This window comes from Ranitomeya variabilis, chromosome 2 (genome assembly GCF_051348905.1).
Source record: "Ranitomeya variabilis isolate aRanVar5 chromosome 2, aRanVar5.hap1, whole genome shotgun sequence".
Lineage (NCBI taxonomy): Eukaryota > Metazoa > Chordata > Amphibia > Anura > Dendrobatidae > Ranitomeya > Ranitomeya variabilis.
The window spans coordinates 123,531,159-123,549,162 of record NC_135233.1 but is presented as its reverse complement, the minus strand read 5'-3'; the positions used below and the strand labels follow the sequence as shown (position 1 = coordinate 123,549,162).

Genomic DNA, 18,004 nt, shown 5'->3' with positions numbered 1-18,004 from the left:
GAATGGGTGGGTGGGGTTTCGGTGGGAGACTGAACCCTGGGGTTGCTGGGAAGAGGCCCTCATTTGCATATTGTAGCCATGGATGGCCTTCTTCCGGGCAGCGGAACAGGTGATCCTCTGTCAGCAGCATAGAGCTGAGAACAGAGCAGCCTGCGGATGATGGGCTGTTGCCGTTTTTGTTTTTCCATTACCAAACCACGCACCCACTTCTAGGTGCTCTCACTGGGCCAAGTGCGGGCTGCTGCCATGGTGGTAGGTCGGGAGGAGGCCCTTGCCCAGTATACCCTGGCTTCTCTTCAGAACGTAAAAATCTTTCGCCTTTTACTAAAGATTTCCGTGGAGAGGAGCAAAACTGAGTTTTGTGGCAATTTTTGCATGCTCCAGCTTGCTGGGGCTTCCTTAATTAGGTTCAACAACAGAATAAAGGAATGGGTGGGTGGGGTTTCGGTGGGAGACTGAACCCTGGGGTTGCTGGGAAGAGGCCCTCATTTGCATATTGTAGCCATGGTTGGCCTTCTTCCGGGCAGCGGAACAGGTGATGCTCTGTCAGCAGCATAGAGCTGAGAACAGAGCAGCCTGTGGACGATGGGCTGTTGCCGTTTTTGTTTTTCCATCACCAAACCACGCACCCACTTCTAGGTGCTCTCCCTGGGCCAAGTGAGGGCTGCTTCCATGGTGGTAGGTCGGGAGGAGGCCCTTGCCCAGTGTACTCTGGCTTCTCCTCATAACGTAAAAATCTTTCGCCTTTTACTAAAGATTTCCGTGGAGAGGAGCAAAACTGAGTTTTTTGGCAATTTTTGCATGCTTCAGCTTGCTGGGGCTTCCTTAGTTGGGTTCAACAACAGAATAAAGGAATGGGTGGGTGGGGTTTCGGTCGGAGACTGAACCCTGGGGTTGCTGGGAGGAGGCCCTCATTTGCATATTGTAGCCATGGATGGCCTTCTTCCGGGCAGCGGAACAGGTGATGCTCTGTCAGCAGCATAGAGCTGAGAACAGAGCAGCCTGCGGACGATGGGCTGTTGCCGTTTTTGTTTTTCCATCACCAAACCACGCACCCACTTCTAGTTGCTCTCCCTGGGCCAAGTGAGGGCTGCTGCCATGGTGGTAGGTCGGGAGGAGGCCCTTGCCCAGTATACTCCGGCTTCTCTTCAGAACGTAAAAATCTTTCGCCTTTTACTAAAGATTTCCGTGGAGAGGAGCAAAACTGAGTTTTGTGGCAATTTTTGCATGCTCCAGCTTGCTGGGGCTTCCTTAATTGGGTTCAACAACAGAATAAAGGAATGGGTGGGTGGGGTTTCGGTGGGAGACTGAACCCTGGGGTTGCTGGGCAGAGGCCCTCATTTGCATATTGTAGCCATGGATGGCCTTCTTCCGGGCAGCGGAACAGGTGATGCTCTGTCAGCAGCATAGAGCTGAGAACAGAGCAGCCTGCGGACGATGGGCTGTTGCTGTTTTTGTTTTTCCATCACCAAACCACGCACCCACTTCTAGGTGCTCTCCCTGGGCCAAGTGAGGGCTGCTGCCATGGTGGTAGGTCGGGAGGAGGCCCTTGCCCAGTATACTCTGGCTTCTCTTCAGAACGTAAAAATCTTTCGCCTTTTACTAAAGATTTCCGTGGAGAGGAGCAAAACTGAGTTTTGTGGCAATTTTTGCATGCTCCAGCTTGCTGGGGCTTCCTTAATTGGGTTCAACAACAGAATAAAGGAATGGGTGGGTGGGGTTTCGGTGGGAGACTGAACCCTGGGGTTGCTGGGAAGAGGCCCTCATTTGCATATTGTAGCCATGGATGGCCTTCTTCCGGGCAGCGGAACAGGTGATGCTCTGTCAGCAGCATAGAGCTGAGAACAGAGCAGCCTGTGGACGATGGGCTGTTGCCGTTTTTGTTTTTCCATCACCAAATCACGCACCCACTTCTAGGTGCTCGCCCTGGGCCAAGTGAGGGCTGCTGCCATGGTGGTAGGTCGGGAGGAGGCCCTTGCCCAGTCTACTCTGGCTTCTTCTCATAACGTAAAAATCTTTCGCCTTTTACTAAAGATTTCTGTGGAGAGGAGCAAAACTGAGTTTTGTGGCAATTTTTGCATGCTCCAGCTTGCTGGGGCTTCCTTAGTTGGGTTCAACAACAGAATAAAGGAATGGGTGGGTGGGGTTTCGGTCGGAGACTGAACCCTGGGGTTGCTGGGAAGAGGCCCTCATTTGCATATTGTAGCCATGGATGGCCTTCTTCCGGGCAGCGGAACAGGTGATGCTCTGTCAGCAGCATAGAGCTGAGAACAGAGCAGCCTGCGGACGATGGGCTGTTGCCGTTTTTGTTTTTCCATCACCAAACCACACACCCACTTCTAGTTGCTCTCCCTGGGCCAAGTGAGGGCTGCTGCCATGGTGGTAGGTCGGGAGGAGGCCCTTGCCCAGTATACTCCAGCTTCTCTTCAGAACGTAAAAATCTTTCGCCTTTTACTAAAGATTTCCGTGGAGAGGAGCAAAACTGAGTTTTGTGGCAATTTTTGCATGCTCCAGCTTGCTGGGGCTTCCTTAATTGGGTTCAACAACAGACTAAAGGAATGGGTGGGTGGGGTTTCGGTGGGAGACTGAACCCTGGGGTTGATGGGCAGAGGCCCTCATTTGCATATTGTAGCCATGGATGGCCTTCTTCCGGGCAGCGGAACAGGTGATGCTCTGTCAGCAGCATAGAGCTGAGAACAGAGCAGCCTGCGGACGATGGGCTGTTGCTGTTTTTGTTTTTCCATCACCAAACCACGCACCCACTTCTAGGTGCTCTCCCTGGGCCAAGTGAGGGCTGCTGCCATGGTGGTAGGTCGGGAGGAGGCCCTTGCCCAGTATACTCTGGCTTTTCTTCAGAACGTAAAAATCTTTCGCCTTTTACTAAAGATTTCCGTGGAGAGGAGCAAAACTGAGTTTTGTGGCAATTTTTGCATGCTCCAGCATGCTGGGGCTTCCTTAATTGGGTTCAACAACAGAATAAAGGAATGGGTGGGTGGGGTTTCGGTGGGAGACTGAACCCTGGGGTTGCTGGGAAGCGGCCCTCATTTGCATATTGTAGCCATGGATGGCCTTCTTCCGGGCAGCGGAACAGGTGATGCTCTGTCAGCAGCATAGAGCTGAGAACAGAGCAGCCTGCGGATGATGGGCTGTTGCCGTTTTTGTTTTTCCATTACCAAACCACGCACCCACTTCTAGGTGCTCTCCCTGGGCCAAGTGCGGGCTGCTGCCATGGTGGTAGGTCGGGAGGAGGCCCTTGCCCAGTATACCCTGGCTTCTCTTCAGAACGTAAAAATCTTTCGCCTTTTACTAAAGATTTCCGTGGAGAGGAGCAAAACTGAGTTTTGTGGCAATTTTTGCATGCTCCAGCTTGCTGGGGCTTCCTTAATTGGGTTCAACAACAGAATAAAGGAAGAGGCCCTCATTTGCATATTGTAGCCATGGATGGCCTTCTTCCGGGCAGCGGAACAGGTGATGCTCTGTCAGCAGCATAGAGCTGAGAACAGAGCAGCCTGCGGACGATGGGCTGTTGCCGTTTTTGTTTTTCCATCACCAAACCACGCACCCACTTCTAGGTGTTCTCCCTGGGCCAAGTGAGGGCTGCTGCCATGGTGGTAGGTCGGGAGGAGGCCCTTGCCCAGTATACTCTGCCTTCTCTTCAGAGCGTAAAAATCTTTCGCCTTTTACTAAAGATTTCCGTGCAGAGGAGCAAAACTGAGGTTTGTGGCAATTATTGCATGCTCAAGCTTGCTGGGGCATCCTTAATTGGGTTCAACAACAGAATAAAGGAATGGGTGGGTGGGGTTTCGGTGGGAGACTGAACCCTGGGGTTGCTGGGAAGAGGCCCTCATTTGCATATTGTAGCCATGGATGGCCTTCTTCCGGGCAGCGGAACAGGTGATGCTCTGTCAGCAGCATAGAGCTGAGAACAGAGCAGCCTGCGGATGATGGGCTGTTGCCGTTTTTGTTTTTCCATTACCAAACCACGCACCCACTTCTAGGTGCTCTCCCTGGGCCAAGTGCGGGCTGCTGCCATGGTGGTAGGTCGGGAGGAGGCCCTTGCCCAGTATACCCTGGCTTCTCTTCAGAACGTAAAAATCTTTCGCCTTTTACTAAAGATTTCCGTGGAGAGGAGCAAAACTGAGTTTTGTGGCAATTTTTGCATGCTCCAGCTTGCTGGGGCTTCCTTAATTGGGTTCAACAACAGAATAAAGGAAGAGGCCCTCATTTGCATATTGTAGCCATGGATGGCCTTCTTCCGGGCAGCGGAACAGGTGATGCTCTGTCAGCAGCATAGAGCTGAGAACAGAGCAGCCTGCGGACGATGGGCTGTTGCCGTTTTTGTTTTTCCATCACCAAACCACGCACCCACTTCTAGGTGTTCTCCCTGGGCCAAGTGAGGGCTGCTGCCATGGTGGTAGGTCGGGAGGAGGCCCTTGCCCAGTATACTCTGCCTTCTCTTCAGAACGTAAAAATCTTTCGCCTTTTACTAAAGATTTCCGTGGAGAGGAGCAAAACTGAGGTTTGTGGCAATTTTTGCATGCTCCAGCTTGCTGGGGCATCCATAAATGGGTTCAACAACAGAATAAAGGAATGGGTGGGTGGGGTTTCGGTGGGAGACTGAACCCTGGGGTTGCTGGGAAGAGGCCCTCATTTGCATATTGTAGCCATGGATGGCCTTCTTCCGGGCAGCGGAACAGGTGATGCTCTGTCAGCAGCATAGAGCTGAGAACAGAGCAGCCTGCGGATGATGGGCTGTTGCCATTTTTGTTTTTCCATCACCAAACCACGCACCCACTTCAAGGTGCTCTCTCTGGGCCAAGTGCGGGCTGCTGCCATGGTGGTAGGTCGGGAGGAGGCCCTTGCCCAGTATACCCTGGCTTCTCTTCAGAACGTAAAAATCTTTCGCCTTTTACTAAAGATTTCCGTGGAGAGGAGCAAAACTGAGTTTTGTGGCAATTTTTGCATGCTCCAGCTTGCTGGGGCTTCCTTAATTGGGTTCAACAACAGAATAAAGGAAGAGGCCCTCATTTGCATATTGTAGCCATGGATGGCCTTCTTCCGGGCAGCGGAACAGGTGATGCTCTGTCAGCAGCATAGAGCTGAGAACAGAGCAGCCTGCGGACGATGGGCTGTTGCCGTTTTTGTTTTTCCATCACCAAACCACGCACCCACTTCTAGGTGTTCTCCCTGGGCCAAGTGAGGGCTGCTGCCATGGTGGTAGGTCGGGAGGAGGCCCTTGCCCAGTATACTCTGCCTTCTCTTCAGAGCGTAAAAATCTTTCGCCTTTTACTAAAGGTTTCCGTGGAGAGGAGCAAAACTGAGTTTTGTGGCAATTTTTGCATGCTCCAGCTTGCTGGGGCTTCCTTAGGCTACGTTCACATTTGCGGTCCTCGCCGCAGCGGCGCCGCATGCGTCATGCGCCCCTATATTTAACATGGGGGCGCATGGACATGCGGCGCACTTGCGTTTTGCCCCGCATGCGTCGCTGCGGCGCCCGCGTCGGGGCGCAGAGGACGCAGCAAGTTGCATTTTTGCTGCGTCCAAATTCAATGAAAAAAACGACGCATGCGGCGCAAAACGCAGCGTTGTGCATGCGTTTTGCTGCGTTTTTATTTGCGTTGTGCGTTGCGGCGCCGACGCTGCGGTGCACAACGCAAATGTGAACGTAGCCTTAGTTGGGTTCAACAACAGAATAAAGGAATGGGTGGGTGGGGTTTCGGTCGGAGACTGAACCCTGGGGTTGCTGGGAGGAGGCCCTCATTTGCATATTGTAGCCATGGATGGCCTTCTTCCGGGCAGCGGAACAGGTGATGCTCTGTCAGCAGCATAGAGCTGAGAACAGAGCAGCCTGCGGATGATGGGCTGTTGCCGTTTTTGTTTTTCCATTACCAAACCACGCACCCACTTCTAGGTGCTCTCCCTGGGCCAAGTGCGGGCTGCTGCCATGGTGGTAGGTCGGGAGGAGGCCCTTGCCCAGTATACCCTGGCTTCTCTTCAGAACGTAAAAATCTTTCGCCTTTTACTAAAGATTTCCGTGGAGAGGAGCAAAACTGAGTTTTGTGGCAATTTTTGCATGCTCCAGCTTGCTGGGGCTTCCTTAATTGGGTTCAACAACAGAATAAAGGAAGAGGCCCTCATTTGCATATTGTAGCCATGGATGGCCTTCTTCCGGGCAGCGGAACAGGTGATGCTCTGTCAGCAGCATAGAGCTGAGAACAGAGCAGCCTGCGGACGATGGGCTGTTGCCGTTTTTGTTTTTCCATCACCAAACCACGCACCCACTTCTAGGTGTTCTCCCTGGGCCAAGTGAGGGCTGCTGCCATGGTGGTAGGTCGGGAGGAGGCCCTTGCCCAGTATACTCTGCCTTCTCTTCAGAACGTAAAAATCTTTCGCCTTTTACTAAAGATTTCCGTGGAGAGGAGCAAAACTGAGGTTTGTGGCAATTTTTGCATGCTCCAGCTTGCTGGGGCATCCATAAATGGGTTCAACAACAGAATAAAGGAATGGGTGGGTGGGGTTTCGGTGGGAGACTGAACCCTGGGGTTGCTGGGAAGAGGCCCTCATTTGCATATTGTAGCCATGGATGGCCTTCTTCCGGGCAGCGGAACAGGTGATGCTCTGTCAGCAGCATAGAGCTGAGAACAGAGCAGCCTGCGGATGATGGGCTGTTGCCATTTTTGTTTTTCCATCACCAAACCACGCACCCACTTCTAGGTGCTCTCTCTGGGCCAAGTGCGGGCTGCTGCCATGGTGGTAGGTCGGGAGGAGGCCCTTGCCCAGTATACCCTGGCTTCTCTTCAGAACGTAAAAATCTTTCGCCTTTTACTAAAGATTTCCGTGGAGAGGAGCAAAACTGAGTTTTGTGGCAATTTTTGCATGCTCCAGCTTGCTGGGGCTTCCTTAATTGGGTTCAACAACAGAATAAAGGAAGAGGCCCTCATTTGCATATTGTAGCCATGGATGGCCTTCTTCCGGGCAGCGGAACAGGTGATGCTCTGTCAGCAGCATAGAGCTGAGAACAGAGCAGCCTGCGGACGATGGGCTGTTGCCGTTTTTGTTTTTCCATCACCAAACCACGCACCCACTTCTAGGTGTTCTCCCTGGGCCAAGTGAGGGCTGCTGCCATGGTGGTAGGTCGGGAGGAGGCCCTTGCCCAGTATACTCTGCCTTCTCTTCAGAGCGTAAAAATCTTTCGCCTTTTACTAAAGGTTTCCGTGGAGAGGAGCAAAACTGAGGTTTGTGGCAATTTTTGCATGCTCCAGCTTGCTGGGGCATCCTTAATTGGGTTCAACAACAGAATAAAGGAATGGGTGGGTGGGGTTTCGGTGGGAGACTGAACCCTGGGGTTGCTGGGAAGAGGCCCTCATTTGCATATTGTAGCCATGGATGGCCTTCTTCCGGGCAGCGGAACAGGTGATGCTCTGTCAGCAGCATAGAGCTGAGAACAGAGCAGCCTGCGGATGATGGGCTGTTGCCGTTTTTGTTTTTCCATTACCAAACCACGCACCCACTTCTAGGTGCTCTCCCTGGGCCAAGTGCGGGCTGCTGCCATGGTGGTAGGTCGGGAGGAGGCCCTTGCCCAGTATACCCTGGCTTCTCTTCAGAACGTAAAAATCTTTCGCCTTTTACTAAAGATTTCCGTGGAGAGGAGCAAAACTGAGTTTTGTGGCAATTTTTGCATGCTCCAGCTTGCTGGGGCTTCCTTAATTGGGTTCAACAACAGAATAAAGGAAGAGGCCCTCATTTGCATATTGTAGCCATGGATGGCCTTCTTCCGGGCAGCGGAACAGGTGATGCTCTGTCAGCAGCATAGAGCTGAGAACAGAGCAGCCTGCGGACGATGGGCTGTTGCCGTTTTTGTTTTTCCATCACCAAACCACGCACCCACTTCTAGGTGTTCTCCCTGGGCCAAGTGAGGGCTGCTGCCATGGTGGTAGGTCGGGAGGAGGCCCTTGCCCAGTATACTCTGCCTTCTCTTCAGAACGTAAAAATCTTTCGCCTTTTACTAAAGATTTCCGTGGAGAGGAGCAAAACTGAGGTTTGTGGCAATTTTTGCATGCTCCAGCTTGCTGGGGCATCCATAAATGGGTTCAACAACAGAATAAAGGAATGGGTGGGTGGGGTTTCGGTGGGAGACTGAACCCTGGGGTTGCTGGGAAGAGGCCCTCATTTGCATATTGTAGCCATGGATGGCCTTCTTCCGGGCAGCGGAACAGGTGATGCTCTGTCAGCAGCATAGAGCTGAGAACAGAGCAGCCTGCGGATGATGGGCTGTTGCCATTTTTGTTTTTCCATCACCAAACCACGCACCCACTTCTAGGTGCTCTCTCTGGGCCAAGTGCGGGCTGCTGCCATGGTGGTAGGTCGGGAGGAGGCCCTTGCCCAGTATACCCTGGCTTCTCTTCAGAACGTAAAAATCTTTCGCCTTTTACTAAAGATTTCCGTGGAGAGGAGCAAAACTGAGTTTTGTGGCAATTTTTGCATGCTCCAGCTTGCTGGGGCTTCCTTAATTGGGTTCAACAACAGAATAAAGGAAGAGGCCCTCATTTGCATATTGTAGCCATGGATGGCCTTCTTCCGGGCAGCGGAACAGGTGATGCTCTGTCAGCAGCATAGAGCTGAGAACAGAGCAGCCTGCGGACGATGGGCTGTTGCCGTTTTTGTTTTTCCATCACCAAACCACGCACCCACTTCTAGGTGTTCTCCCTGGGCCAAGTGAGGGCTGCTGCCATGGTGGTAGGTCGGGAGGAGGCCCTTGCCCAGTATACTCTGCCTTCTCTTCAGAGCGTAAAAATCTTTCGCCTTTTACTAAAGGTTTCCGTGGAGAGGAGCAAAACTGAGGTTTGTGGCAATTTTTGCATGCTCCAGCTTGCTGGGGCATCCTTAATTGGGTTCAACAACAGAATAAAGGAATGGGTGGGTGGGGTTTCGGTGGGAGACTGAACCCTGGGGTTGCTGGGAAGAGGCCCTCATTTGCATATTGTAGCCATGGATGGCCTTCTTCCGGGCAGCGGAACAGGTGATGCTCTGTCAGCAGCATAGAGCTGAGAACAGAGCAGCCTGCGGATGATGGGCTGTTGCCGTTTTTGTTTTTCCATCACCAAACCACGCACCCACTTCTAGGTGCTCTCCCTGGGCCAAGTGAGGGCTGCTGCCATGGTGGTAGGTCTGGAGGAGGCCCTTGCCCAGTATACCCTGGCTTCTCTTCAGAACGTAAAAATCTTTCGCCTTTTACTAAAGATTTCTGTGGAGAGGAGCAAAACTGAGTTTTGGGGCAATTTTTGCATGCTCCAGCTTGCTGGGGCTTCCTTAATTGGGTTCAACAACAGAATAAAGGAATGGGTGGGTGGGGTTTTGGTGGGAGACTGAACCCTGGGGTTGCTGGGAAGAGGCCCTCATTTGCATATTGTAGCCATGGATGGCCTTCTTCCGGGCAGCGGAACAGGTGATGCTCTGTCAGCAGCATAGAGCTGAGAACAGAGCAGCCTGTGGACGATGGGCTGTTGCCGTTTTTGTTTTTCCATCACCAAATCACGCACCCACTTCTAGGTGCTCGCCCTGGGCCAAGTGAGGGCTGCTGCCATGGTGGTAGGTCGGGAGGAGGCCCTTGCCCAGTCTACTCTGGCTTCTTCTCATAACGTAAAAATCTTTCGCCTTTTACTAAAGATTTCTGTGGAGAGGAGCAAAACTGAGTTTTGTGGCAATTTTTGCATGCTCCAGCTTGCTGGGGCTTCCTTAGTTGGGTTCAACAACAGAATAAAGGAATGGGTGGGTGGGGTTTCGGTCGGAGACTGAACCCTGGGGTTGCTGGGAAGAGGCCCTCATTTGCATATTGTAGCCATGGATGGCCTTCTTCCGGGCAGCGGAACAGGTGATGCTCTGTCAGCAGCATAGAGCTGAGAACAGAGCAGCCTGCGGACGATGGGCTGTTGCCGTTTTTGTTTTTCCATCACCAAACCACACACCCACTTCTAGTTGCTCTCCCTGGGCCAAGTGAGGGCTGCTGCCATGGTGGTAGGTCGGGAGGAGGCCCTTGCCCAGTATACTCCAGCTTCTCTTCAGAACGTAAAAATCTTTCGCCTTTTACTAAAGATTTCCGTGGAGAGGAGCAAAACTGAGTTTTGTGGCAATTTTTGCATGCTCCAGCTTGCTGGGGCTTCCTTAATTGGGTTCAACAACAGACTAAAGGAATGGGTGGGTGGGGTTTCGGTGGGAGACTGAACCCTGGGGTTGATGGGCAGAGGCCCTCATTTGCATATTGTAGCCATGGATGGCCTTCTTCCGGGCAGCGGAACAGGTGATGCTCTGTCAGCAGCATAGAGCTGAGAACAGAGCAGCCTGCGGACGATGGGCTGTTGCTGTTTTTGTTTTTCCATCACCAAACCACGCACCCACTTCTAGGTGCTCTCCCTGGGCCAAGTGAGGGCTGCTGCCATGGTGGTAGGTCGGGAGGAGGCCCTTGCCCAGTATACTCTGGCTTCTCTTCAGAACGTAAAAATCTTTCGCCTTTTACTAAAGATTTCCGTGGAGAGGAGCAAAACTGAGTTTTGTGGCAATTTTTGCATGCTCCAGCATGCTGGGGCTTCCTTAATTGGGTTCAACAACAGAATAAAGGAATGGGTGGGTGGGGTTTCGGTGGGAGACTGAACCCTGGGGTTGCTGGGAAGCGGCCCTCATTTGCATATTGTAGCCATGGATGGCCTTCTTCCGGGCAGCGGAACAGGTGATGCTCTGTCAGCAGCATAGAGCTGAGAACAGAGCAGCCTGCGGATGATGGGCTGTTGCCGTTTTTGTTTTTCCATTACCAAACCACGCACCCACTTCTAGGTGCTCTCCCTGGGCCAAGTGCGGGCTGCTGCCATGGTGGTAGGTCGGGAGGAGGCCCTTGCCCAGTATACCCTGGCTTCTCTTCAGAACGTAAAAATCTTTCGCCTTTTACTAAAGATTTCCGTGGAGAGGAGCAAAACTGAGTTTTGTGGCAATTTTTGCATGCTCCAGCTTGCTGGGGCTTCCTTAATTGGGTTCAACAACAGAATAAAGGAAGAGGCCCTCATTTGCATATTGTAGCCATGGATGGCCTTCTTCCGGGCAGCGGAACAGGTGATGCTCTGTCAGCAGCATAGAGCTGAGAACAGAGCAGCCTGCGGACGATGGGCTGTTGCCGTTTTTGTTTTTCCATCACCAAACCACGCACCCACTTCTAGGTGTTCTCCCTGGGCCAAGTGAGGGCTGCTGCCATGGTGGTAGGTCGGGAGGAGGCCCTTGCCCAGTATACTCTGCCTTCTCTTCAGAGCGTAAAAATCTTTCGCCTTTTACTAAAGATTTCCGTGCAGAGGAGCAAAACTGAGGTTTGTGGCAATTATTGCATGCTCAAGCTTGCTGGGGCATCCTTAATTGGGTTCAACAACAGAATAAAGGAATGGGTGGGTGGGGTTTCGGTGGGAGACTGAACCCTGGGGTTGCTGGGAAGAGGCCCTCATTTGCATATTGTAGCCATGGATGGCCTTCTTCCGGGCAGCGGAACAGGTGATGCTCTGTCAGCAGCATAGAGCTGAGAACAGAGCAGCCTGCGGATGATGGGCTGTTGCCGTTTTTGTTTTTCCATTACCAAACCACGCACCCACTTCTAGGTGCTCTCCCTGGGCCAAGTGCGGGCTGCTGCCATGGTGGTAGGTCGGGAGGAGGCCCTTGCCCAGTATACCCTGGCTTCTCTTCAGAACGCAAAAATCTTTCGCCTTTTACTAAAGATTTCCGTGGAGAGGAGCAAAACTGAGTTTTGTGGCAATTTTTGCATGCTCCAGCTTGCTGGGGCTTCCTTAATTGGGTTCAACAACAGAATAAAGGAAGAGGCCCTCATTTGCATATTGTAGCCATGGATGGCCTTCTTCCGGGCAGCGGAACAGGTGATGCTCTGTCAGCAGCATAGAGCTGAGAACAGAGCAGCCTGCGGACGATGGGCTGTTGCCGTTTTTGTTTTTCCATCACCAAACCACGCACCCACTTCTAGGTGTTCTCCCTGGGCCAAGTGAGGGCTGCTGCCATGGTGGTAGGTCGGGAGGAGGCCCTTGCCCAGTATACTCTGCCTTCTCTTCAGAACGTAAAAATCTTTCGCCTTTTACTAAAGATTTCCGTGGAGAGGAGCAAAACTGAGGTTTGTGGCAATTTTTGCATGCTCCAGCTTGCTGGGGCATCCATAAATGGGTTCAACAACAGAATAAAGGAATGGGTGGGTGGGGTTTCGGTGGGAGACTGAACCCTGGGGTTGCTGGGAAGAGGCCCTCATTTGCATATTGTAGCCATGGATGGCCTTCTTCCGGGCAGCGGAACAGGTGATGCTCTGTCAGCAGCATAGAGCTGAGAACAGAGCAGCCTGCGGATGATGGGCTGTTGCCATTTTTGTTTTTCCATCACCAAACCACGCACCCACTTCTAGGTGCTCTCTCTGGGCCAAGTGCGGGCTGCTGCCATGGTGGTAGGTCGGGAGGAGGCCCTTGCCCAGTATACCCTGGCTTCTCTTCAGAACGTAAAAATCTTTCGCCTTTTACTAAAGATTTCCGTGGAGAGGAGCAAAACTGAGTTTTGTGGCAATTTTTGCATGCTCCAGCTTGCTGGGGCTTCCTTAATTGGGTTCAACAACAGAATAAAGGAAGAGGCCCTCATTTGCATATTGTAGCCATGGATGGCCTTCTTCCGGGCAGCGGAACAGGTGATGCTCTGTCAGCAGCATAGAGCTGAGAACAGAGCAGCCTGCGGACGATGGGCTGTTGCCGTTTTTGTTTTTCCATCACCAAACCACGCACCCACTTCTAGGTGTTCTCCCTGGGCCAAGTGAGGGCTGCTGCCATGGTGGTAGGTCGGGAGGAGGCCCTTGCCCAGTATACTCTGCCTTCTCTTCAGAGCGTAAAAATCTTTCGCCTTTTACTAAAGGTTTCCGTGGAGAGGAGCAAAACTGAGGTTTGTGGCAATTTTTGCATGCTCCAGCTTGCTGGGGCATCCTTAATTGGGTTCAACAACAGAATAAAGGAATGGGTGGGTGGGTGGGGTTTCGGTGGGAGACTGAACCCTGGGGTTGCTGGGAAGAGGCCCTCATTTGCATATTGTAGCCATGGATGGCCTTCTTCCGGGCAGCGGAACAGGTGATGCTCTGTCAGCAGCATAGAGCTGAGAACAGAGCAGCCTGCGGATGATGGGCTGTTGCCGTTTTTGTTTTTCCATCACCAAACCACGCACCCACTTCTAGGTGCTCTCCCTGGGCCAAGTGAGGGCTGCTGCCATGGTGGTAGGTCTGGAGGAGGCCCTTGCCCAGTATACCCTGGCTTCTCTTCAGAACGTAAAAATCTTTCGCCTTTTACTAAAGATTTCTGTGGAGAGGAGCAAAACTGAGTTTTGGGGCAATTTTTGCATGCTCCAGCTTGCTGGGGCTTCCTTAATTGGGTTCAACAACAGAATAAAGGAATGGGTGGGTGGGGTTTCGGTGGGAGACTGAACCCTGGGGTTGCTGGGAAGAGGCCCTCATTTGCATATTGTAGCCATGGATGGCCTTCTTCCGGGCAGCGGAACAGGTGATGCTCTGTCAGCAGCATAGAGCTGAGAACAGAGCAGCCTGTGGACGATGGGCTGTTGCCGTTTTTGTTTTTCCATCACCAAATCACGCACCCACTTCTAGGTGCTCGCCCTGGGCCAAGTGAGGGCTGCTGCCATGGTGGTAGGTCGGGAGGAGGCCCTTGCCCAGTCTACTCTGGCTTCTTCTCATAACGTAAAAATCTTTCGCCTTTTACTAAAGATTTCTGTGGAGAGGAGCAAAACTGAGTTTTGTGGCAATTTTTGCATGCTCCAGCTTGCTGGGGCTTCCTTAGTTGGGTTCAACAACAGAATAAAGGAATGGGTGGGTGGGGTTTCGGTCGGAGACTGAACCCTGGGGTTGCTGGGAAGAGGCCCTCATTTGCATATTGTAGCCATGGATGGCCTTCTTCCGGGCAGCGGAACAGGTGATGCTCTGTCAGCAGCATAGAGCTGAGAACAGAGCAGCCTGCGGACGATGGGCTGTTGCTGTTTTTGTTTTTCCATCACCAAACCACACACCCACTTCTAGTTGCTCTCCCTGGGCCAAGTGAGGGCTGCTGCCATGGTGGTAGGTCGGGAGGAGGCCCTTGCCCAGTATACTCCAGCTTCTCTTCAGAACGTAAAAATCTTTCGCCTTTTACTAAAGATTTCCGTGGAGAGGAGCAAAACTGAGTTTTGTGGCAATTTTTGCATGCTCCAGCATGCTGGGGCTTCCTTAATTGGGTTCAACAACAGAATAAAGGAATGGGTGGGTGGGGTTTCGGTGGGAGACTGAACCCTGGGGTTGCTGGGAAGCGGCCCTCATTTGCATATTGTAGCCATGGATGGCCTTCTTCCGGGCAGCGGAACAGGTGATGCTCTGTCAGCAGCATAGAGCTGAGAACAGAGCAGCCTGCGGATGATGGGCTGTTGCCGTTTTTGTTTTTCCATTACCAAACCACGCACCCACTTCTAGGTGCTCTCCCTGGGCCAAGTGCGGGCTGCTGCCATGGTGGTAGGTCGGGAGGAGGCCCTTGCCCAGTATACCCTGGCTTCTCTTCAGAACGTAAAAATCTTTCGCCTTTTACTAAAGATTTCCGTGGAGAGGAGCAAAACTGAGTTTTGTGGCAATTTTTGCATGCTCCAGCTTGCTGGGGCTTCCTTAATTGGGTTCAACAACAGAATAAAGGAAGAGGCCCTCATTTGCATATTGTAGCCATGGATGGCCTTCTTCCGGGCAGCGGAACAGGTGATGCTCTGTCAGCAGCATAGAGCTGAGAACAGAGCAGCCTGCGGACGATGGGCTGTTGCCGTTTTTGTTTTTCCATCACCAAACCACGCACCCACTTCTAGGTGTTCTCCCTGGGCCAAGTGAGGGCTGCTGCCATGGTGGTAGGTCGGGAGGAGGCCCTTGCCCAGTATACTCTGCCTTCTCTTCAGAGCGTAAAAATCTTTCGCCTTTTACTAAAGATTTCCGTGCAGAGGAGCAAAACTGAGGTTTGTGGCAATTATTGCATGCTCAAGCTTGCTGGGGCATCCTTAATTGGGTTCAACAACAGAATAAAGGAATGGGTGGGTGGGGTTTCGGTGGGAGACTGAACCCTGGGGTTGCTGGGAAGAGGCCCTCATTTGCATATTGTAGCCATGGATGGCCTTCTTCCGGGCAGCGGAACAGGTGATGCTCTGTCAGCAGCATAGAGCTGAGAACAGAGCAGCCTGCGGATGATGGGCTGTTGCCGTTTTTGTTTTTCCATTACCAAACCACGCACCCACTTCTAGGTGCTCTCCCTGGGCCAAGTGCGGGCTGCTGCCATGGTGGTAGGTCGGGAGGAGGCCCTTGCCCAGTATACCCTGGCTTCTCTTCAGAACGCAAAAATCTTTCGCCTTTTACTAAAGATTTCCGTGGAGAGGAGCAAAACTGAGTTTTGTGGCAATTTTTGCATGCTCCAGCTTGCTGGGGCTTCCTTAATTGGGTTCAACAACAGAATAAAGGAAGAGGCCCTCATTTGCATATTGTAGCCATGGATGGCCTTCTTCCGGGCAGCGGAACAGGTGATGCTCTGTCAGCAGCATAGAGCTGAGAACAGAGCAGCCTGCGGACGATGGGCTGTTGCCGTTTTTGTTTTTCCATCACCAAACCACGCACCCACTTCTAGGTGTTCTCCCTGGGCCAAGTGAGGGCTGCTGCCATGGTGGTAGGTCGGGAGGAGGCCCTTGCCCAGTATACTCTGCCTTCTCTTCAGAACGTAAAAATCTTTCGCCTTTTACTAAAGATTTCCGTGGAGAGGAGCAAAACTGAGGTTTGTGGCAATTTTTGCATGCTCCAGCTTGCTGGGGCATCCATAAATGGGTTCAACAACAGAATAAAGGAATGGGTGGGTGGGGTTTCGGTGGGAGACTGAACCCTGGGGTTGCTGGGAAGAGGCCCTCATTTGCATATTGTAGCCATGGATGGCCTTCTTCCGGGCAGCGGAACAGGTGATGCTCTGTCAGCAGCATAGAGCTGAGAACAGAGCAGCCTGCGGATGATGGGCTGTTGCCATTTTTGTTTTTCCATCACCAAACCACGCACCCACTTCTAGGTGCTCTCTCTGGGCCAAGTGCGGGCTGCTGCCATGGTGGTAGGTCGGGAGGAGGCCCTTGCCCAGTATACCCTGGCTTCTCTTCAGAACGTAAAAATCTTTCGCCTTTTACTAAAGATTTCCGTGGAGAGGAGCAAAACTGAGTTTTGTGGCAATTTTTGCATGCTCCAGCTTGCTGGGGCTTCCTTAATTGGGTTCAACAACAGAATAAAGGAAGAGGCCCTCATTTGCATATTGTAGCCATGGATGGCCTTCTTCCGGGCAGCGGAACAGGTGATGCTCTGTCAGCAGCATAGAGCTGAGAACAGAGCAGCCTGCGGACGATGGGCTGTTGCCGTTTTTGTTTTTCCATCACCAAACCACGCACCCACTTCTAGGTGTTCTCCCTGGGCCAAGTGAGGGCTGCTGCCATGGTGGTAGGTCGGGAGGAGGCCCTTGCCCAGTATACTCTGCCTTCTCTTCAGAGCGTAAAAATCTTTCGCCTTTTACTAAAGGTTTCCGTGGAGAGGAGCAAAACTGAGGTTTGTGGCAATTTTTGCATGCTCCAGCTTGCTGGGGCATCCTTAATTGGGTTCAACAACAGAATAAAGGAATGGGTGGGTGGGTGGGGTTTCGGTGGGAGACTGAACCCTGGGGTTGCTGGGAAGAGGCCCTCATTTGCATATTGTAGCCATGGATGGCCTTCTTCCGGGCAGCGGAACAGGTGATGCTCTGTCAGCAGCATAGAGCTGAGAACAGAGCAGCCTGCGGATGATGGGCTGTTGCCGTTTTTGTTTTTCCATCACCAAACCACGCACCCACTTCTAGGTGCTCTCCCTGGGCCAAGTGAGGGCTGCTGCCATGGTGGTAGGTCTGGAGGAGGCCCTTGCCCAGTATACCCTGGCTTCTCTTCAGAACGTAAAAATCTTTCGCCTTTTACTAAAGATTTCTGTGGAGAGGAGCAAAACTGAGTTTTGGGGCAATTTTTGCATGCTCCAGCTTGCTGGGGCTTCCTTAATTGGGTTCAACAACAGAATAAAGGAATGGGTGGGTGGGGTTTCGGTGGGAGACTGAACCCTGGGGTTGCTGGGAAGAGGCCCTCATTTGCATATTGTAGCCATGGATGGCCTTCTTCCGGGCAGCGGAACAGGTGATGCTCTGTCAGCAGCATAGAGCTGAGAACAGAGCAGCCTGTGGACGATGGGCTGTTGCCGTTTTTGTTTTTCCATCACCAAATCACGCACCCACTTCTAGGTGCTCGCCCTGGGCCAAGTGAGGGCTGCTGCCATGGTGGTAGGTCGGGAGGAGGCCCTTGCCCAGTCTACTCTGGCTTCTTCTCATAACGTAAAAATCTTTCGCCTTTTACTAAAGATTTCTGTGGAGAGGAGCAAAACTGAGTTTTGTGGCAATTTTTGCATGCTCCAGCTTGCTGGGGCTTCCTTAGTTGGGTTCAACAACAGAATAAAGGAATGGGTGGGTGGGGTTTCGGTCGGAGACTGAACCCTGGGGTTGCTGGGAAGAGGCCCTCATTTGCATATTGTAGCCATGGATGGCCTTCTTCCGGGCAGCGGAACAGGTGATGCTCTGTCAGCAGCATAGAGCTGAGAACAGAGCAGCCTGCGGACGATGGGCTGTTGCTGTTTTTGTTTTTCCATCACCAAACCACACACCCACTTCTAGTTGCTCTCCCTGGGCCAAGTGAGGGCTGCTGCCATGGTGGTAGGTCGGGAGGAGGCCCTTGCCCAGTATACTCCAGCTTCTCTTCAGAATGTAAAAATCTTTCGCCTTTTACTAAAGATTTCCGTGGAGAGGAGCAAAACTGAGTTTTGTGGCAATTTTTGCATGCTCCAGCTTGCTGGGGCTTCCTTAATTGGGTTCAACAACAGACTAAAGGAATGGGT

The 18,004-nt window shown here is 52.3% G+C and overlaps 43 non-coding genes across 43 annotated transcripts; all 43 read left to right on the top strand.

Moving 5' to 3' along the window:
- Window positions 1-280: 280 nt before the first annotated feature.
- On the top strand, window positions 281-396 carry LOC143810378 (U5 spliceosomal RNA). The gene has a single exon (XR_013222834.1). It is a non-coding gene; the product is annotated as a U5 spliceosomal RNA (small nuclear RNA).
- Window positions 397-706: 310 nt separating this feature from the next.
- Window positions 707-822, top strand: LOC143810282 (U5 spliceosomal RNA). The gene has a single exon (XR_013222742.1). It is a non-coding gene; the product is annotated as a U5 spliceosomal RNA (small nuclear RNA).
- Window positions 823-1,132: 310 nt separating this feature from the next.
- On the top strand, window positions 1,133-1,248 carry LOC143811255 (U5 spliceosomal RNA). Its single transcript, XR_013223540.1, has one exon. It is a non-coding gene; the product is annotated as a U5 spliceosomal RNA (small nuclear RNA).
- A 310-nt stretch (window positions 1,249-1,558) lies between these two features.
- LOC143811160 (U5 spliceosomal RNA) lies at window positions 1,559-1,674 on the top strand. The gene has a single exon (XR_013223448.1). It is a non-coding gene; the product is annotated as a U5 spliceosomal RNA (small nuclear RNA).
- A 310-nt stretch (window positions 1,675-1,984) lies between these two features.
- On the top strand, window positions 1,985-2,100 carry LOC143810584 (U5 spliceosomal RNA). Its single transcript, XR_013223034.1, has one exon. It is a non-coding gene; the product is annotated as a U5 spliceosomal RNA (small nuclear RNA).
- Window positions 2,101-2,410: 310 nt separating this feature from the next.
- On the top strand, window positions 2,411-2,526 carry LOC143810345 (U5 spliceosomal RNA). Its single transcript, XR_013222802.1, has one exon. It is a non-coding gene; the product is annotated as a U5 spliceosomal RNA (small nuclear RNA).
- Window positions 2,527-2,836: 310 nt separating this feature from the next.
- Window positions 2,837-2,952, top strand: LOC143810264 (U5 spliceosomal RNA). Its single transcript, XR_013222724.1, has one exon. It is a non-coding gene; the product is annotated as a U5 spliceosomal RNA (small nuclear RNA).
- A 310-nt stretch (window positions 2,953-3,262) lies between these two features.
- LOC143810377 (U5 spliceosomal RNA) lies at window positions 3,263-3,378 on the top strand. Its single transcript, XR_013222833.1, has one exon. It is a non-coding gene; the product is annotated as a U5 spliceosomal RNA (small nuclear RNA).
- A 261-nt stretch (window positions 3,379-3,639) lies between these two features.
- Window positions 3,640-3,755, top strand: LOC143810721 (U5 spliceosomal RNA). Its single transcript, XR_013223155.1, has one exon. It is a non-coding gene; the product is annotated as a U5 spliceosomal RNA (small nuclear RNA).
- A 310-nt stretch (window positions 3,756-4,065) lies between these two features.
- LOC143810375 (U5 spliceosomal RNA) lies at window positions 4,066-4,181 on the top strand. The gene has a single exon (XR_013222832.1). It is a non-coding gene; the product is annotated as a U5 spliceosomal RNA (small nuclear RNA).
- Window positions 4,182-4,442: 261 nt separating this feature from the next.
- LOC143810519 (U5 spliceosomal RNA) lies at window positions 4,443-4,558 on the top strand. Its single transcript, XR_013222970.1, has one exon. It is a non-coding gene; the product is annotated as a U5 spliceosomal RNA (small nuclear RNA).
- A 310-nt stretch (window positions 4,559-4,868) lies between these two features.
- Window positions 4,869-4,984, top strand: LOC143810373 (U5 spliceosomal RNA). Its single transcript, XR_013222830.1, has one exon. It is a non-coding gene; the product is annotated as a U5 spliceosomal RNA (small nuclear RNA).
- Window positions 4,985-5,245: 261 nt separating this feature from the next.
- LOC143810453 (U5 spliceosomal RNA) lies at window positions 5,246-5,361 on the top strand. The gene has a single exon (XR_013222907.1). It is a non-coding gene; the product is annotated as a U5 spliceosomal RNA (small nuclear RNA).
- Window positions 5,362-5,978: 617 nt separating this feature from the next.
- On the top strand, window positions 5,979-6,094 carry LOC143810372 (U5 spliceosomal RNA). Its single transcript, XR_013222829.1, has one exon. It is a non-coding gene; the product is annotated as a U5 spliceosomal RNA (small nuclear RNA).
- Window positions 6,095-6,355: 261 nt separating this feature from the next.
- LOC143810518 (U5 spliceosomal RNA) lies at window positions 6,356-6,471 on the top strand. Its single transcript, XR_013222969.1, has one exon. It is a non-coding gene; the product is annotated as a U5 spliceosomal RNA (small nuclear RNA).
- A 310-nt stretch (window positions 6,472-6,781) lies between these two features.
- Window positions 6,782-6,897, top strand: LOC143810371 (U5 spliceosomal RNA). Its single transcript, XR_013222828.1, has one exon. It is a non-coding gene; the product is annotated as a U5 spliceosomal RNA (small nuclear RNA).
- Window positions 6,898-7,158: 261 nt separating this feature from the next.
- On the top strand, window positions 7,159-7,274 carry LOC143810659 (U5 spliceosomal RNA). Its single transcript, XR_013223100.1, has one exon. It is a non-coding gene; the product is annotated as a U5 spliceosomal RNA (small nuclear RNA).
- Window positions 7,275-7,584: 310 nt separating this feature from the next.
- On the top strand, window positions 7,585-7,700 carry LOC143810370 (U5 spliceosomal RNA). The gene has a single exon (XR_013222827.1). It is a non-coding gene; the product is annotated as a U5 spliceosomal RNA (small nuclear RNA).
- Window positions 7,701-7,961: 261 nt separating this feature from the next.
- Window positions 7,962-8,077, top strand: LOC143810517 (U5 spliceosomal RNA). Its single transcript, XR_013222968.1, has one exon. It is a non-coding gene; the product is annotated as a U5 spliceosomal RNA (small nuclear RNA).
- A 310-nt stretch (window positions 8,078-8,387) lies between these two features.
- On the top strand, window positions 8,388-8,503 carry LOC143810369 (U5 spliceosomal RNA). The gene has a single exon (XR_013222826.1). It is a non-coding gene; the product is annotated as a U5 spliceosomal RNA (small nuclear RNA).
- Window positions 8,504-8,764: 261 nt separating this feature from the next.
- Window positions 8,765-8,880, top strand: LOC143810658 (U5 spliceosomal RNA). Its single transcript, XR_013223099.1, has one exon. It is a non-coding gene; the product is annotated as a U5 spliceosomal RNA (small nuclear RNA).
- A 310-nt stretch (window positions 8,881-9,190) lies between these two features.
- LOC143810597 (U5 spliceosomal RNA) lies at window positions 9,191-9,306 on the top strand. The gene has a single exon (XR_013223047.1). It is a non-coding gene; the product is annotated as a U5 spliceosomal RNA (small nuclear RNA).
- Window positions 9,307-9,616: 310 nt separating this feature from the next.
- LOC143810583 (U5 spliceosomal RNA) lies at window positions 9,617-9,732 on the top strand. The gene has a single exon (XR_013223033.1). It is a non-coding gene; the product is annotated as a U5 spliceosomal RNA (small nuclear RNA).
- A 310-nt stretch (window positions 9,733-10,042) lies between these two features.
- Window positions 10,043-10,158, top strand: LOC143810343 (U5 spliceosomal RNA). Its single transcript, XR_013222801.1, has one exon. It is a non-coding gene; the product is annotated as a U5 spliceosomal RNA (small nuclear RNA).
- A 310-nt stretch (window positions 10,159-10,468) lies between these two features.
- LOC143811206 (U5 spliceosomal RNA) lies at window positions 10,469-10,584 on the top strand. Its single transcript, XR_013223493.1, has one exon. It is a non-coding gene; the product is annotated as a U5 spliceosomal RNA (small nuclear RNA).
- Window positions 10,585-10,894: 310 nt separating this feature from the next.
- Window positions 10,895-11,010, top strand: LOC143810368 (U5 spliceosomal RNA). The gene has a single exon (XR_013222825.1). It is a non-coding gene; the product is annotated as a U5 spliceosomal RNA (small nuclear RNA).
- Window positions 11,011-11,271: 261 nt separating this feature from the next.
- LOC143810720 (U5 spliceosomal RNA) lies at window positions 11,272-11,387 on the top strand. The gene has a single exon (XR_013223154.1). It is a non-coding gene; the product is annotated as a U5 spliceosomal RNA (small nuclear RNA).
- Window positions 11,388-11,697: 310 nt separating this feature from the next.
- Window positions 11,698-11,813, top strand: LOC143810417 (U5 spliceosomal RNA). Its single transcript, XR_013222873.1, has one exon. It is a non-coding gene; the product is annotated as a U5 spliceosomal RNA (small nuclear RNA).
- A 261-nt stretch (window positions 11,814-12,074) lies between these two features.
- Window positions 12,075-12,190, top strand: LOC143810516 (U5 spliceosomal RNA). The gene has a single exon (XR_013222967.1). It is a non-coding gene; the product is annotated as a U5 spliceosomal RNA (small nuclear RNA).
- A 310-nt stretch (window positions 12,191-12,500) lies between these two features.
- Window positions 12,501-12,616, top strand: LOC143810367 (U5 spliceosomal RNA). The gene has a single exon (XR_013222824.1). It is a non-coding gene; the product is annotated as a U5 spliceosomal RNA (small nuclear RNA).
- Window positions 12,617-12,877: 261 nt separating this feature from the next.
- LOC143810656 (U5 spliceosomal RNA) lies at window positions 12,878-12,993 on the top strand. The gene has a single exon (XR_013223098.1). It is a non-coding gene; the product is annotated as a U5 spliceosomal RNA (small nuclear RNA).
- Window positions 12,994-13,307: 314 nt separating this feature from the next.
- LOC143810596 (U5 spliceosomal RNA) lies at window positions 13,308-13,423 on the top strand. Its single transcript, XR_013223046.1, has one exon. It is a non-coding gene; the product is annotated as a U5 spliceosomal RNA (small nuclear RNA).
- Window positions 13,424-13,733: 310 nt separating this feature from the next.
- LOC143810582 (U5 spliceosomal RNA) lies at window positions 13,734-13,849 on the top strand. Its single transcript, XR_013223032.1, has one exon. It is a non-coding gene; the product is annotated as a U5 spliceosomal RNA (small nuclear RNA).
- Window positions 13,850-14,159: 310 nt separating this feature from the next.
- LOC143810403 (U5 spliceosomal RNA) lies at window positions 14,160-14,275 on the top strand. The gene has a single exon (XR_013222859.1). It is a non-coding gene; the product is annotated as a U5 spliceosomal RNA (small nuclear RNA).
- A 310-nt stretch (window positions 14,276-14,585) lies between these two features.
- On the top strand, window positions 14,586-14,701 carry LOC143810366 (U5 spliceosomal RNA). Its single transcript, XR_013222823.1, has one exon. It is a non-coding gene; the product is annotated as a U5 spliceosomal RNA (small nuclear RNA).
- A 261-nt stretch (window positions 14,702-14,962) lies between these two features.
- On the top strand, window positions 14,963-15,078 carry LOC143810719 (U5 spliceosomal RNA). Its single transcript, XR_013223153.1, has one exon. It is a non-coding gene; the product is annotated as a U5 spliceosomal RNA (small nuclear RNA).
- A 310-nt stretch (window positions 15,079-15,388) lies between these two features.
- On the top strand, window positions 15,389-15,504 carry LOC143810416 (U5 spliceosomal RNA). Its single transcript, XR_013222871.1, has one exon. It is a non-coding gene; the product is annotated as a U5 spliceosomal RNA (small nuclear RNA).
- A 261-nt stretch (window positions 15,505-15,765) lies between these two features.
- On the top strand, window positions 15,766-15,881 carry LOC143810515 (U5 spliceosomal RNA). The gene has a single exon (XR_013222966.1). It is a non-coding gene; the product is annotated as a U5 spliceosomal RNA (small nuclear RNA).
- A 310-nt stretch (window positions 15,882-16,191) lies between these two features.
- LOC143810365 (U5 spliceosomal RNA) lies at window positions 16,192-16,307 on the top strand. Its single transcript, XR_013222822.1, has one exon. It is a non-coding gene; the product is annotated as a U5 spliceosomal RNA (small nuclear RNA).
- Window positions 16,308-16,568: 261 nt separating this feature from the next.
- On the top strand, window positions 16,569-16,684 carry LOC143810655 (U5 spliceosomal RNA). The gene has a single exon (XR_013223097.1). It is a non-coding gene; the product is annotated as a U5 spliceosomal RNA (small nuclear RNA).
- Window positions 16,685-16,998: 314 nt separating this feature from the next.
- On the top strand, window positions 16,999-17,114 carry LOC143810595 (U5 spliceosomal RNA). Its single transcript, XR_013223045.1, has one exon. It is a non-coding gene; the product is annotated as a U5 spliceosomal RNA (small nuclear RNA).
- Window positions 17,115-17,424: 310 nt separating this feature from the next.
- LOC143810581 (U5 spliceosomal RNA) lies at window positions 17,425-17,540 on the top strand. The gene has a single exon (XR_013223031.1). It is a non-coding gene; the product is annotated as a U5 spliceosomal RNA (small nuclear RNA).
- Window positions 17,541-17,850: 310 nt separating this feature from the next.
- On the top strand, window positions 17,851-17,966 carry LOC143810461 (U5 spliceosomal RNA). Its single transcript, XR_013222915.1, has one exon. It is a non-coding gene; the product is annotated as a U5 spliceosomal RNA (small nuclear RNA).
- The last annotated feature ends 38 nt before the right edge of the window (window positions 17,967-18,004 follow it).